At 48.4% G+C, this 14,980-nt stretch overlaps 1 non-coding gene and 1 pseudogene across 1 annotated transcript; both read right to left on the reverse strand.

Annotated features, from left to right (window-relative positions):
- Positions 1-857: 857 nt before the first annotated feature.
- On the reverse strand, positions 858-967 carry LOC135538801 (U5 spliceosomal RNA; annotated as a pseudogene).
- A 1,560-nt stretch (positions 968-2,527) lies between these two features.
- LOC135538800 (U2 spliceosomal RNA) lies at positions 2,528-2,725 on the reverse strand. Its single transcript, XR_010455490.1, has one exon. It is a non-coding gene; the product is annotated as a U2 spliceosomal RNA (small nuclear RNA).
- Between the last annotated feature and the right edge of the window lie 12,255 nt (positions 2,726-14,980).

Here is a 14,980-nt window from a genome sequence, read left to right on the forward strand (position 1 = left end):
AGTTATTTTCTATTTCCATTCCACATACCATCGTAATCTATTTATTTTGTTCCAACCCCCAGTACATCGCAGTATTTACCCAGGAAGGATTGTATATCCTGCTCTTTCACATACGGATTTTGCATACGGACAGTATTGGTTCTTACCCGACTTGCGAACAGAGGCTCCACATTGAAGATGGAAATCGGTGTTTGGTCCTTGTGTTCCAAGCACTTGTTCCAAGCTTCCTGACACAGGTAAACCCCCATGAAGGAGACCTCGAAAGCATTCCATAGAGGAAAATCTCTATAGCAGTAGATTCGTTCCGACGTCACTCCAAGAAATTCAAGGAGGACTTCTTTTGCGAAACTCCTTCTTCCCATAACGAACTGCATTCCGTTCATTTCTTTCCCAACAAACCGAATTGTATTCAAAAGTCGCGCTGAAGGGGCCGACGTAAAGTGCCCCGTCACCATCACCTTCTCTTTCCTTCGTTGATCATACTGTGGGCATGCCACACAATTGATTTGAGCCAAAAGGCAGAGAAGCGATAACCCACAAATTGACCCCTACACCCGCGGGGCACCCGGGGGTCTCGGCAGATCTCAGCGGTTTGGCAAAAGTTGGCTCCTCCCCACCCAATGTTTCCCTGGCGACAGGGAAATGTTTCAAGTAACTAGCTCTTTACGCCCAGTGTGACTATTTGTTCAAAACCCGGCAAATACGCCAGTCGTCGGGGCTTGAACTCAATTGCCCGAGCGATGTCTTTGAGTGGGAAAATATACCTGTCAGCCAGATTGAAGACAAACGCCTGAGCAAGAAGTCTCGGCGTCATCTCTGGCGAAATCTCTGGCGATTTCTCTTGAAACAAGATACCGAGCTCTGCCAGAAGCAAAGCACCTCCAAAAATACGTTGAACTCGTAAGTGTTCCTCTCCACGGAAGTCTTTAGTAAAAGGCTTGTGCGTAATGAAGAGAAACCAGAGTCGTATGGAAGTCAGAGGTCGGGGCCCGAGACTCACTCTGTGCACTCTAGGCTGGGTTCTCGCAGGTGGTCCCCGAACCAACTCTTCCAAGTTTTCGAGGACTGTCAGTAAAAAGTCACAGACAGACAGACAGACACTCACTATCCTGGTGAAGTGATTCTATTTTTCAACGACTCGATTAGTGTAGTGTTAGCTAGCTACATAGTTGTCTTTGCTGTCTTCGTATCCAAGGTAATTGTGTAGTTTAGAGTGTGTAGACTTAGAGTGATTATCTTAATTTACCGAGGTTAGCTAGCCAACTATTTGTCGTCCTTAACGTAGGAGTCACTGCTAGCTAGCTAGCCAACAGCTAGCCAACGTCTTCCGAATTGAACTTCAACAACCCGGTCAACATTCCGCCTCGCTCCACAGGTAGTATCACATTTTCATTTCACTTCATTACAGTCCAACGGTTTGATTTGTTTGATCGTAGCTAGCTAGCTACATAGCCGTCTTTGTATCCAAGACAATTGTGTAGTCTGGAGCGATTTTCTAGGTTAGCTAGCCAGCTATTGTCGTTCTTTTAACGTAACGTTACGTAATCAACACTGCTAGCTAGCCAGCTAGCCCCCGAATAGCAGCACTGTAGAAACTATTACACTCGACGGAACGACTTGATTAGTGTAGTGTCAACAACGTAGCCACTGCCAGCTAGCCTACTCCAGCAGTACTGTATCATTTCAATCATTTTAGTCAATAAGATTCTTGCTACGTAAGCTTAACGTCCTGAACATTCGATAAGTGTAGTCCACTTGTCATTCCAATCTCCTTTGCATTAGCGTAGCCTCTTCTGTAGCCTGTCAACTATGTGTCTATCTATCCCTGTTCTCTCCTCTCTGCACAGACCATACAAACGCTCCACACCGCGTGGCCGCGGCCACCCTAATCTGGTGGTCCCAGCGCGCACGACCCACGTGGAGTTCCAGGTCTCCGGTAGCCTCTGGAACTGCCGATCTGCGGCCAACAAGGCAGAGTTCATCTCAGCCTATGCCTCCCTCCAGTCCCTCGACTTCTTGGCACTGACGGAAACATGGATCACCACGGACAACACTGCTACTCCCTCACGACGCCAGGACAGCGGAGTCAATCACCACCTTCCGGAGACACCTGAAACCCCACCCCTTCAAGGAATACCTAGGATAGGATAAAGCAATCCTTCTCACCCCCCCCCCTTAAATGATTTAGATGCACTATTGTAAAGTGGCTGTTCCACTGATGTCAGAAGGTGAATTCACCAATTTGTAAGTCGCTCTGGATAAGAGCGTCTGCTAAATGACTTAAATGTAATGTAAATGTAAAAACAGACACAGAGGTCAAAAACAGACACAGAGACACACACACACACACACACACAATCCTGGCCAATTAAAAAAAATGTTGAAAGTAAAATGGAGTGAAACGTAGGATGCCGTGAAGGGCGCTTCGCCCTTCTTTCACTTTGGATGTTTCTTCTTTTTTCTTCCCCTCTTCTTCTGCTAGATATTTACATACCTTTGTGTGTTTTTTCCCTTCACAATGGGAGAAAGGTGTTTCACCGTTCCGGAGGTACTGCAATACCGGGTTGGTGCGTGGAGCAGATGGAGCAAGCCCATTTCCGACTCCCTGTTCGCAAAATCCATTTAATATATAGTCCACCGATGGGGGAAGTATCAGATATTAAACTGATAAGAACAGATGATGATTCTTCAACCTGCGCCTGACCCCTGTTCTTCTGTAGGGGATCTCAGCAAACAAAAACCACTATACATCAATATCCCACAATAGCCTACCAAACCTACCTTCTAGGACTTACCTATCTGACCAGCCCTAGCCCCCCTTTCCTCCGCTCTAGGGCGGCATGGTGGCCCCACTTCCTCTCTTCCCTCCTTATCCTCCTTCTCAAATCTCCCTCCAGTCTCCTCACTATTCCCTCCACCCCACAGTTTGCCCCCGACTTAACCAAACCTTGCCTGGCATCCCACAGCCCTTGTTTAAAAAGGCTGATGATCAGCCACAACAAAAAACGGTCCCTCTTTACCCCTCCTGCTCTCCCTATTCCTCTCTCCACCCTCGCCCATGTTAAAACAAAATCCACCTTAACACTACCTAGTAAACACTGTGCCCTGGCCCCCATTACTCCTGTGAAGGCACAGACCAAGTACATGTGGCGTATCGTCTCCTCCCCAAAGCAAGTTGGTCTCGGACACTGAGGGGATCGTGCCAAGCTATGCCGGTGCATGATGGATCGTACCGGCAAGCACTTGTGGAGGCTTAACCAGTTTAGATCCTTGAGGCGATTGTACAAGCCCAGCACCTGCATGTTCTCCCAGACCACAGCAGGGGTACCCACTACAGGGGCCACACAAATGCTCCGTCTAACCTCCTCGTACAGGTGTCTGTGATCCAAACCTACTCGGGCGACGTCAACCTCGGGATGCGCACACAGCCATTTCGCCTCATGGCTGAAGTGCCACGGCAGCTGTTCAGCCCGAGGACCCATGTTGGACCACACCATTACGCTTCCTGCCTGGTACGAGAAGAACACGCGCAGCAAATAACCGGAGGGATGAATCACTCGATTAGCGAGCTCATTCAACAAAAACGGAAAAAAATCGACTCCACCTTGAATGGGAAGTGTGGAACTCCCCTCCCACCGTTCCCGATGGTTGAGAGCATGCGAGCCCTGGCGACATACACATACCTGCCCCCCCACATGAACTGAAACTAGAGCCTTACTAGCCCCCTCCTCATGCTCGCCGGCAATGGATAGATGTATGCCAAGTACAGAAGTGAAGGCAGTGCATACACCTTCAGGACCAGGACCTTGCCCAAGAAAGACAAGGATCTGGCCTTCCACATTGCCAGCTTCTCTGTACCTCAGCAACTCTTGTGTTCCAGTTCAGTATTGCGGAGGTCTCAAAATGGACCCCAAGAATCCTCAGGTCCCCCTTACAGAGAGATAGTCCCCAGGGCACGTCCGTCTTGCCCCGCCATCTGCCGAAATACATAACAGATGACTTGACGAGGTTAAGGACCGCTCCTGACGCACGGGTAAAGTCTCCAATCATGGCCAGAGACCTTAGCAGGCACGAGTCCTTGCACAAAGGCAAGGTGATGTCATCGGCGTACTGTGTCACCTTAACACGCAAACCGCCGCTCCTAGGGACCAGCAAACCCTCCACCCCTACATCAGCCCTAATGCCAGCTGCCAGGGTCTCCATATAGAGCATGAAAACGAGTGCCGAGAGTGGCCAAACAAGTCACCCAGATGGCTGTTCATGCTCACCCTGCACCCCACTCCCACATACAAAATATTGATCCACTTTATAAAGCAATCACTAAACCCTAACCTACCTACAACTCTGAAAAGAAAAACCCTACTGACGTGATCAAAAAACTTTGCCTGATCAAGTACCGCTACCATCAGAGGTAGACTTCTATTCTCAACCCAGGCGATGGAGTCCCGGATCAGCTGGAGGTTCCACCTAAAGGAACGGGCTTCCACCCTACACGTTTGATCCTCATGGACAACGTAGGGAAGGTCTATGCGCAAACGGTCTGCCATGACCTTAGCTAGTATCCTATAATCTAAACCCAGCATGGGCAAGGCTGGCCAGTTGCTTAGGCGTCGCCTTTCTTGTAGAGGAGGGACAGCACGCCTTCAGCCATCGACCTGCCCGGGACTCCAGTCCCGAGAACGGCCGTTAGGACTTTGAGGACCACCGGTCCATGCATACCCCAAAACTTGAAGAAAAACTCAGCTGGCAGCCATCCATCCCAGGCATCTTCCCTTTCCCCATCCTCTTGAGGGCGCTCTCCACCTCCTCTGGTGTTATCTGGGCCACCATCGCCTTTCTAATGTCCTCCGGCAAGTGTTCTAAGAACACGGTATCCTGCTCTTCTTCTACTACCCTCTCCTGGAAAACCCCCCGGAAATGGTCAGTTGCCACTCTGACCATCTGCTCCGGCTCCCTGACTATCCTACCCTGTCTATCCCTCACCCCGTAAAACACCTGTCTTACCTGCTTTTCCGTAACTGATTTAAAAAACACTGCAGAGCAAGTCTCATTCTGCTCTATGAACTCAGTGTTCACGCTGCAGGAAGGCACGGGCATTCCGCTCGTGCACCTCCTTGAGCTAAGCCTTGAGGCTGGTAGCACGCTCAATGTCCATCGAAGTACCGAGGTTGACAGTCTCATATTCGAGATTGAGTAAACGTTGGAGCTGCTCCACCTCCCTTCTCTCTTAGCTCCCCTTCGTCTTACAAAATACAATAATAAATACCCTAATTCTTACTTTAGCTACCTCCCACCATTCTACGTGCCTTCCACCCTCACTTCCCTTGTCTCAAACAAAATCCCAACCCCTGATGAGTGGACACCCCCACACTCCACACCGACTTCCCTTTTTCCCACTCTTTTTTAAACTGCTCTACATCCCCCCATCCCTTAAATGTACCTCCTGCAAGAAACAAAAGGTAAAACATATTTTTGATAAACAACTAAAGTCTGCAGTTCTCTTTACAGTGTCCCTTAGACCCCGAACATTCATAGTCATTATTTGAATGTTTGCCATGGTTGCACACTTAAAAAGAAAAGTCAGCCAGGTGCAGGGTTCAGGTACTCACTCCGTCCGGTGGGTAAAGGTCCTCATCGAACTGGGACACTGGACCAGCAGCTTTCGAGGCCCCGGCAGCACCCCACACCCTCGCACACCCACAGACAGAGGCACCTGACCCACGGCCTCTGAAGTCTCCCTACCCACCGTATCCTCCTGTTGAGAAGCCCAATATGCAGGGACGGGGTTGGGGTTGTGGATGGGCGGTCAGGGACCACCTCCAACTCCACCGAGGCCTTCTCCTCCAAAACGACCTTACTCCTGACGTTTGGAGCTGGCAAAGACCTGGCTTGCTTCTCCGGATTCGCCACTCACCATCCTCTTCGCTTCCTCTTCCGGCCTGTGACACAGGTCCCCTTCTCCTGGCCTCCCCTCCTCCTCCAAGCCCTTTCATTAATAAATACATAGTTTAAGTAATAACAAATTCAGAATAAATATTTTACAAGAAACAAACCTCCCATCCCCACCTCGCCAAAATTGTCAGGACCCGGTTACGAACCCGGGTCTCCGGAGTGAGAAACAGTCACTTAACCAACTGAGCCACAAATAGTCAGCAGAACCCAGAAGATGAGGCAGACACAGCTGTACTTGAGACGGTGTATTTAATAAAGTAAAAAGTGAAGTCCTTCAGGAAAACATGTAACTCCACAAGCTCAAAAGGAATTCCACAAGAACAAGGTAATCCACAAGGTAATCCTCCAAGACAAAAAGGTAAATCCACAAGGTGGTAGGTATAGCATAAAAAGCCTCAAAAGATACTCAAAAATAAATAAACAAGAACAAAAAACAGAATTCCACAAGAGCGTCCACCGGGATCAACAAGAGTACACAGAATACTAGGGCTGGGTGCTAACATACAAACACAGAGCAAAGAACTGAGGGAAACAAAGGGTTTAAATACAATCAGGGGAAACGAGGCACAGGTGCAAATAATAATGGGGATCAAGGGAAAGCAAAAGGTCAAAAAGCACAATGGGGGCATCTAGTGACCAAAAACCGGAACAACCCTGGCCAAATCCTGACAGAATCCCCCCCCCCTAGGAACGGCTCCTGACGTTCCTACCAGCTCTCTCGGGGTGGAGGGCCCTGAACTGACGAATGAGGTCAGGGTCCAGTATGTCTTTGGCAGGAACCCAGGAGCGCTCCTCTGGACAGTAGCCTTCCCAGTCAACCAGATACTGCCAGGACCGCTGGACCCGGCGGGAATCCAGTATCCGATGGACGGTATAAGCCGGCTGGCCTCCAATGACACGAGGCGGAGGGGGAGGTCTGTCTGCCGGGACAAGGGGAGAAAAACAACAGGTTTTAATAAGGAAATGTGAAACGTGGGATTAATCTTAAGGGATCTGGGTAAGTGTAGGCGATAAGAAACTGGGTTAACTCTCTTGGCAACCTTAAAGGGACCGATGTATCTTTGGGACAGCTTGCGAGACTCCACCCGTAGTGGTAAGTCTCTTGTGGAGAGCCAGACTCTCTGGCCGGGGCGCAGGGTAGGCCCGGGACGGCGACGTCTGTTGGCTTGTTGTTGGTACCTCTGTGAGGAACGCATAAGATTAAGACGGGTCTTCCTCCACATAAGCCGACAGCGTCTGACGAACTTCAAGGCTGAAGGCACTCTGACTTCTGCCTCCTGGTCCGGGAACAATGGAGGGGCATAGCCTAACTGACACTCGTGCGGGGACATACCAGTGGAGGAGGAGCGCAAGGTGTTGTGCGCGTATTCGTCCCAAACAATAAAGGACGACCATGTGGACGGGTTGTTACGAGTCATACATCGGAGGGTGGTTTCCAGCTCTTGATTCATCCTCTCTGTTTGGCCGTTGGACTCCGGATGGTACCCTGAAGATAGACTGGCAGAAGCCCCCATGAGTTGGCAGAAGGCCTTCCAAAACCTTGAGGCGAACTGGGGACCTCTGTCAGAAACCATATCTTGAGGAATGCCGAAGACTCGAAACACATGATTAATTACCAACTCAGCCGTTTCCTTGGCAGAAGGTAACTTAGTCAGAGGGACGAACCTGGCCGCCTTTGAAAACCTGTCGATTATGACTAGGATAGTAGTATTGCCATGGGATGGAGGAAGGCCAGTAATAAAGTCCAATGAGATATGGGACCAGGGCCTGTGGGGAACAGGTAAAGGGTGAAGGAGTCCTTGAGGGCGGAGGTGAGAAGATTTGCCCTGGCAGCACACGGGGCAGGCATTGACGAAAGTGGCAACGTCTTCTCTTATGGTAGGCCACCAGAACTTACGCTGGATGAACTCCAAGGTGCGACCTACGCCCGGGTGACAGGTGAGGCGAGAGGAGTGCCCCCACAGAAGGACCTGAGTCCTCACTGCCTTGGGGACAAACAACCGATTGGCAGGACCTCCTTTCGGGTCCGGTTCGATAGCTTGAGCTTGTCTCACGGTATCCTCAACTTGCCATGAGATCGGAGCCACGATCTTAGCAGCAGGAAGGACAGGCATGTCCGTGTCATCTCGAATGGCAGGAGCGTAGACTCGGGACAGGGCATCCGGTTTGAGATTCTTCGACCCGGGCCGATAGGTGAGGATAAACTGGAATCGATTGAAGAAAAGAGACCATCTAGCTTGTCTAGAGTTCAACCGCTTCGCCTGCTGGATATACTCCAGATTTTTGTGGTCCGTAAGCACTTGAAACGGGTGAGAAGCCCAATTCGAGCCAGTGGCTCCATTCCTTCAATGCCATCTTAACCGCTAGGAGTTCACGATCCCCCACATCGTAGTTCCTCTCAGCCGGGGTAAGCCGGTGTGAGAAGAAAGCGCACGGATGAAGCTTCTTGTCTTCACCCCTCTGAGACAGGACAGCTCCAACACCAACCTCCACCACAAACGGTTCATCCGTAGTCGGTAGTATCAGGATGGGAGCAGAGAGGACGCGCTGCTTGAGTCCTTGGAAGGCCGTCTCAGCTTCTCTTCCCCACAAAAACCTTGCATTGCCACCCTTGGTTAAAGCTGAGAGAGGGGCTGCCACCAAGCTGAAGTTCTTGATGAACTTGCAGTAAAAGTTTGTGAAGCCCAGGAAACGCTGAACTTCCTTAACGGATTTGGGAGTTGGCCAATCCGCTACCGCCCCTACCTTCCTGGGGTCCATTTGGACTCGACCGGGTTCCACTACAAATCCCAGGAATTGTACTCGGGATGAATGGAATTCACATTTTTTCCGGCTTAACGTACAGATGGCTGTCTAGGAGGCGTTTGAGTACTTGTCTGACATGCTTTGTGTGTTCTTGAAGGGAGCTCGAAAAGATGAGGATGTCATCCAAGTAAACGAAAACAAATATGTTAAGCATATCCCTAAGCACATCGTTTATGAGCGCTTGGAACACCGCTGGGGCGTTGGTCAGGCCGAAGGGCATCACCAAGTATTCATGGTGACCAGTAGGCGTGTTGAAAGCGGTCTTCCACTCGTCACCAGGTCTGATCCGCACAAGATGGTATGCGTTCCGCAGGTCAAGCTTAGTGAAAACAACTGCTTCCTGGAGCAGCTCGAAGGCTGTGGCCATAAGGGGTAGCGGGTAACGGTTACGGACGGTTATAGCATTGAGTCCCCGGTAGTCGATGCAAGGACGTAATCCACCGTCTTTTTTGGCCACAAAGAAAAACCCTGCTCCCGCCGGGGAGGTGGATGGACGCATGAGGCCTGCTTCCAGAGCGTCCTTGATGTAGGTATCCATAGCAGCCCGTTCGGGTGGAGATAGGGAAAAGATCCGACCCCTGGGGGGGCAAGTGCCCGGAAACAGGTCGATGGGGTAATCATAAGGTCTATGGGGTGGTAGCATGGTGGCCCTCTGTTTGCTAAACACCAGTTTGAGGTCATGGTAACACTCGGGAACTCGGGTCAGGTCGATGGATTCTAAAGACTCGGGAGTAGAACTCGGGGAATTCGGGAAAATACAAGTAGCTTGGCACGTAGGACCCCACTGCTTGATAGTGCCCACAGACCAGTCGATGTGAGGGTTATGGCTGTGAAGCCAGGGGTATCCAAGGACGAGAGGGAACTCGGAACAGGAGATCAAATGAAAGTTCATCAATTCCTGGTGTTGTGAAACTGACAGTTGCAAGGAGGTAGTGACATGAGTGACAAGTCCAGATCCCAAAGGGCTTCCATCCAATGTAGTAACCCTCATGGGGTCACTTAGAGGTTCAGAGGGAACGCCATTCTCCTTCGCCCAGACACCATCCATGAAGTTACCTGCGGCTCCAGAGTCTACCAAGGCTTGAAGGTGAAGCTTGTGGTTGTCCCAGCAAAGGGTGACTGGAATGAGCAGACGGGAGTTGGACGGATGGGAGGAGGTTATGTTTCCCGTTACAGTTCCCCCCAGGCTGTACGGGACAGAGCGTTTCCCTGGAGCCCGGGACACGTGGAACGGAAATGGCCCGGTTTGCCGCAATATAGACAGCGTCGCTCCCTCATCCGGCGGTCTCTCTCAGCCTGGGAGATGCGTCCAATCTGCATGGGTTCCGGTGGAGCCAGCGAGGATAAAGGTGGGGACTCGGAGCTGGGACTGATAGGGGCTAGAGGTCTACGGTTGAGTTCTCTCTCTCAGACGCTGGTCAATGCGTGAGGCCAACTTGATCAGGGACTCGAGATTGTCCGGTGGTTCCCGAGTGGCCAGTTCATCTTGGATAGTGTCGGAAAGGCCTTTCAGAAAGCACACCGTGAGCGCCTCGTTGTTCCAGCCACTCGCTGCTGCCACCGTGCGGAACTGGATGGCATAGTCCGTCACGCTGCGCCGACCTTGGTGGAGAGTCAGGAGCTGTTTGGCTGAGTCAGGACCACTGCTTGGGCCTTGAAACACTCGTTTGAATTCCTCAGCAAAAGCAGAGTAGCTGGCACAGCAGGAACTATGGGCATCCCACACAGCAGTAGCCCAGGCCAGGGCTTTTTCCGACAGCAGGGTGATGATATATGCGATCTTAGACCGGTCGGTGGGAAACGACGAGGGTTGCAGCTCGAAGGAGAGAGAACATTGGGTGAGAAATCCTTTACAAGCACTTGGATCACCTGAGAACCGTTGGGGAGGTGGAAGACGAGGTTCAGCCAGGGGGTTAACTACCATGGGTACGTGAATCTGAGGTACTGGGACAGGAACTGTTGCCGGGGTAAGTCGATCAGATATCTGCTTTATGGAAGTCAGCATCTCCGACAGAAGATGAGAATGTCTAGCCATTAAGGCCTCTTGCTGAACCAGGGCGGCTTCGTGGCGTTGGACAGTCTCCTGGTGGTGGGACAGCATGGCAACAAGGTCCTGGGAACTGGCTGCCTCTGGGTTAATTTTTGGCTCTGTGTTTCTGTCAGGACCAGGTTACGAACCCGGGTCTCCGGAGTGAGAAACAGTGACTTAACCAACTGAGCCACGAATAGTCAGCAGAACCCAGAAGATGAGGCAGACACAGCAGTACTTGAGACGGTGTATTTAATAAAGTAAAAAGTGAAGTCCTTCAGGAAAACATGTATCTCCACAAGCTCAAAAGGAATTCCACAAGAACAAGGTAATCCACAAGGTAATCCTCCAAGACAAAAAGGTAAATCCACAAGGTGGTAGGTATAGCATAAAAAGCCTCAAAAGATACTCAAAAATAAATAAACAAGAACAAAAAACAGAATTCCACAAGAGCGTCCACCGGGATCAACAAGCGTACACAGAATACTAGGGCTGGGTGCTAACATACAAACACAGAGCAAAGAACTGAGGGAAACAAAGGGTTTAAATACAATCAGGGTAAACGAGGCACAGGTGCAAATAATAATGGAGATCAAGGGAAAGCAAAAGGTCAAAAAGCACAATGGGGGCATCTAGTGACCAAAAACCGGAACAACCCTGGCCAAATCCTGACAAAAATGACTCCAGCTCTGATTAATTGAGGGGTTCAAGGAGCTATCATAGTAAAGTAGCATAATAGATACAAAGCATTGAATATTTAGATTTACAAGGGAAATTTGCATGTATGGATTCTGAAAACGTGTTATGTAAATTACATAATTTATGTCTAACACACACACTAGTTCACTCAATTGAAACTGCTGGGGAAAGCTACCTAACGTTAATTCCCACCATCAGTCTGAGTTGAGTTCACCTTAACTAGCTAAGTGGACAATAGCTAGGTTTATAGAAAATAAGCTATATAACTGCTAGAAATATTTCAAAGACTAGTTACTGACGATTGAACACTTTTTGTCAAACTAGGTTCTTCCCCTGCCTATTTGATGATACATTGGAGACTGAAAAAGTTGGCAATATAGCTAAATGCCCCTCCTGATTTTACTGCAAATAGGCTGTGTTGTTTTGATATAATTTGGATTATTAGGCTGGTGCATATTTCCCTCTGTTTCATTAGTTAGCGAAGAAATGGTTGGCTGGATGTACTTTGGGTGGTGGACCATTCTTGATACACATAGGAAACTGTTGAGTTCAAAACCCCAGCATCGTTGCAGTTCTTGACACATTCACACCGGTGCGCCTGGCACCTAGTACTTCAAAAGGCACTTAAATATTTTGTCTTGTCCATTCACCCTTTGAATGGCACACATACACAATCCATGTCTCAATTGTCTCAAGCCTTAACCTGTCTCCTACACTTAATCTATACTGAAGTGGATTTAACAAGTGACATTAAAAATGGATTTTAGCTTTTACCTGGATTGACCTGGTCAATTTCATGGAAAGAGCAGGTATTCCAAATGTGCATGACATGTCTGATATACATGAATAAAAATGTATTCACCCTGGACATGGGATTTGCACTGTGCTACCATCCTGTTCGAAGGTTAGAGGTTTAGACAAAAAGCATGACATGAATCATTATTTTATTGACTTCATGCAAAAGATGCTGGATAACCGAGCCGAACCTTCTCCGCCACTAGATGGAGACAAAGAATGCTGGTATCTGCCCATATTTGGTGTTTTCCATCCACAAAAACCTGAACAAATAAGAGTGGTGTTTGACTCCAGTGCTAAGTGTAAAGATGTGTCACTTAACGACGTCCTGCTCAGTGGTCAAGACTTAAACACCACACTCTTGGGCGTCCTAATGCGCTTCTGCAAGGATTGCATTGCACTAACGGCAGATGTGCAACAAATGTTTTACTGTTTTGGTGTACATGAGGATCAGAGATTACTTAAGGTTTCTCTGGTATGAAGACAACATCCCAGATAGAAACATAACTGAGTGCAGGATGAAAGTCCATGTTTTTGGGAACAGCCCTTCACCAGCCATGAGACGATCAGCTCTACATTGTGAGAAGGAACACAGGTCAGAACCCAAGCAATATGTAGTGAGGAACTTCGACGTCGATGATGGGCTGACATCAGTAGCTACTAGAGAAGAAGCTATCAACATTCTAAGAAAAACAAAAGCAATGTTGGCGGAGTCCAACATGAAACTACACAAGATTGCATCCAATAGCAAAACGGTTATGGAAGCCTTCCCTATGGAGGACCATGCAAAAGACTTAAAATATCTGGACCTAGAAGTGGATCCTCTCCCCTTTCAACGGAGACTGGGACTTTCCTGGAACCTGGAAACAGACAGCTTCTCATTCCAGGTGTCCCACAATGAGAAGCCTTTTATGCAGAGAGGCATCCTGTCCACAGTGAATAGTCTTTATGACCCCCTTGGATTCGTGGCTCTAATAACAATGCAAAGTAAAGCCTTAATCAGAGAACTCTCTTCTGATCAGAGTGAGTGGGATGCCCCCCTTCCCACAGAAAAAGAGGAATGGAAAATGTGGAAGGAATCTTTGATGGAGTTGGAACATATGTATATTCGGCTGACCTATATCCCAGTCTCCTTGTCTACCACTCAAAGAAGAGAGCTACACCTTCTCGGATACATCTACAGTAGCCATAGGAGCGGTAGCCTACCTGAGAGTTATTGACTCGGAAGGTCAAATGCATGTTGGATTTGTCATGGGGAAAATCAAAATTGGCCCCTTGACCGGCCCACATTATCCCACGCCTAGAACTGTGTGTGGCTGTGCAAGCTGTTGAGGTGTATGAACTAATCAGAGACGAAATGGACATAGTGATGTAAATGCGGCCAAGTTCTACACAGACAGTAAGATAGTTATCGGTTACATCCACAATATCACCAAAAGATTGTATATTTATGTTGCCAATAGGGTAACTTGCATCAGGAAGTCTACCCATCCAGACCAGTGGTGTTATGTAAACACTGACAGCAATCCAGCAGACCATGCAACCAGGCCCATACTAGCTGTGCTCTTAAAGTACACCAGTTGGTTCTCAGGTCCACCTTTCCTGACCCAAACAAACTCAAGTGAGCCTGAGAACATACATTTTGGCCTTGTAGAGCCTCACACAGATGCAGAGATTCGACCAGACGTCACTGCCTTCGCCACTAAGGTTTCTGGAGCTCAACTTGGCTCTCATCGCTTTGAGAGGATCTCAAGCTGGAAAGCTCTCAATCGAGCCACAGCGTGACTCATTCATGTTGCCAGATCCTTCCATGAAGGTGTGGACAACACCAGCTGCAGAGAAGCAGAAATGGACAGCAGAAAAGCCAAATGTAAAAGTAGGAGATGTTGTCTTATTGACAGACAGTCAGGCACACAGAAATGACTGGCCAGTCGGGCTTGTGGTCAAAACCTTTCCCAGTACTGACAAAAAGGTTAGGAAAGTAGAACTAAAAATTAGTAAGGAGCTGCTAAGGTGTTTCTGAGACCAATCTCAGAGATTGTTGTTCTTCTTTCTGAAGCATACTAGAGACAAAAGATAAGAATAAAAAGGACATTATTTGTTTTCTTCATACATGTTTTATTTCATAGTGGCACAATTTAATTATACCAGGCGGGGAGTGTGCTGCCATCCTGTTAGAAGGTAACAGATCACTTTATTACAATAGTTAAGATGGATTTTCATTGTGTTCCGTGGTGTTATTTGACCCCTAGTGGAGCTTTCTGGTACTTAGAAAGACTGTACGCAAACAGGAAGTTGAGAATTTGTTCTGCACGCACAGGTCTTTCAGTGTAGTTATTTCTTGTCACACTTCAGCCTTGGAAAATATTTGTTTAAGTTCAATTCAAGCATTTAGCTAGTGATGATAATCTTGTTATTGATAGTTTCTTACATATCAATGTTGGTTGGTTGCGTTTACTCACAAATTGCTTTGCATGTATGCCGTCAGCTGTATTACTTTGCTCGTGCGTCATGCAAACAAATTGTAAAATGTATAATACTGTCATTCTGTTACTGTTTCTAGTGTAATATGCTTTGTGATTCTACAGAGATGGTTGTACATTATTAGAGTAATGAAAGGTGTTAGCCAACTACCATATGAGTAACAATTAGTTATATGGTTTGGCGTCATGCCAGATGCATGGTACCTTGGCACGTGCT

Source organism: Oncorhynchus masou, unplaced genomic scaffold (assembly GCF_036934945.1).
Source record: "Oncorhynchus masou masou isolate Uvic2021 unplaced genomic scaffold, UVic_Omas_1.1 unplaced_scaffold_24___fragment_2___debris, whole genome shotgun sequence".
Classification (NCBI taxonomy): domain Eukaryota; kingdom Metazoa; phylum Chordata; class Actinopteri; order Salmoniformes; family Salmonidae; genus Oncorhynchus; species Oncorhynchus masou.